This window comes from Alligator sinensis, unplaced genomic scaffold (assembly GCF_000455745.1).
Source record: "Alligator sinensis unplaced genomic scaffold, ASM45574v1 scaffold2156_1, whole genome shotgun sequence".
Lineage (NCBI taxonomy): Eukaryota > Metazoa > Chordata > Crocodylia > Alligatoridae > Alligator > Alligator sinensis.
Genome location: NW_005843739.1, coordinates 21,262 through 22,434, shown reverse-complemented (window position 1 = coordinate 22,434; position 1,173 = coordinate 21,262).

Sequence of the window (1,173 nt, the reverse complement as noted above, 5' to 3'; positions counted from 1 at the left end):
CCTGGAGCTAGGAGGTGAGAATCACAGGAACTGCTCTAGCTGGGTGAAGGATGGCAGCTCGGAGAGGTTTGAGCACCATGGTTCTGCCAGGAGGCTTTATGTTTGAGTTATAGCCAGGAGGCTCGAGTTTATGTTTGCTTCTGATATTACACCGGTGGTTTGGATGAGGCTATAGGGGTTGGAGGAGGCTCATAAGGGCCCCAAGGGGATTGGGGGGGCCCCAGCGCCTGAGGAGGGCGCAGTGTTCTCATAGGGACCTACAGAGGGTGGGACCCTAGCACCAGTGAGGGTGCAGTATTTGCAAAAGGGGAACCCCAGTCGTATGGGGACCCCAGTGCCAGTGAAGGCGCAGCACCAGTGCAGGTGCAGCTTGCAGTGAGGAGTGCAACCAGTGGGTTGCGGACAGGGAACATAGACCCCGGGTTGTGTGCGGGGTACGTAGACCCCAGCCCCGGAGAGGGGCGGCTTTGAGAAGCCCCAGCACAGGCATGACAAGCCCCAGAAGGGGGCACTGCTAGGAAGCCCTAGTGTGGGCATGGCGAGCCCCAGAAAGCGGGAGCACACTCTAGAGGAGCCCAGCGTGGGCCCAACGAGTCCCCGAGAAGCCCAAGGTGGGCATGGCAAGCCCCGAAGAGGGGGAGCGCCATATTGAGAAGCCCAAGACGGGTGTAGCGAGCACGGCTGTAGGCTGGTGCGGCAACAGCCCTCAGATAGGGGCAGGGTGCTGCAGTGGACCCTGACAGAAGTGGTTAGTAGTACGACACCCCAGGAGGAAGGCGAGGTGCTGCAATGGTCCCCGGAGAAAGGGGATAGCAGTGCGGTGAGCCGGGATCAGAGAGGGTAGCCGTGCGGTTGGCCTAAAGGACCGGAGACCCGCTAGAGGGTCCCTGAGCGGGACAACACTTTTAGAGAAGGCCCAGAGTGGGTTCGACGAGAGTCCCAGTGAGGGGCTGTGTATTAGAGAGAGCCCAGGAGTGGGCTAGACTACCGGGGAGGCCCAGGAGTGGGCTAGATTACAGAGGCGGCCCGGGACAACAGGCATGTAACATGACAGACCAACGTCCAGCACATCAGCGTGGCTTGGGGCGTGGTATTAGGGGTGGTAGGAGCCACGTGTAGCCCATAAGGCTAGGGTGCCCCAGGCACCCAGGGGTGCACGATAAGACCCGCGAG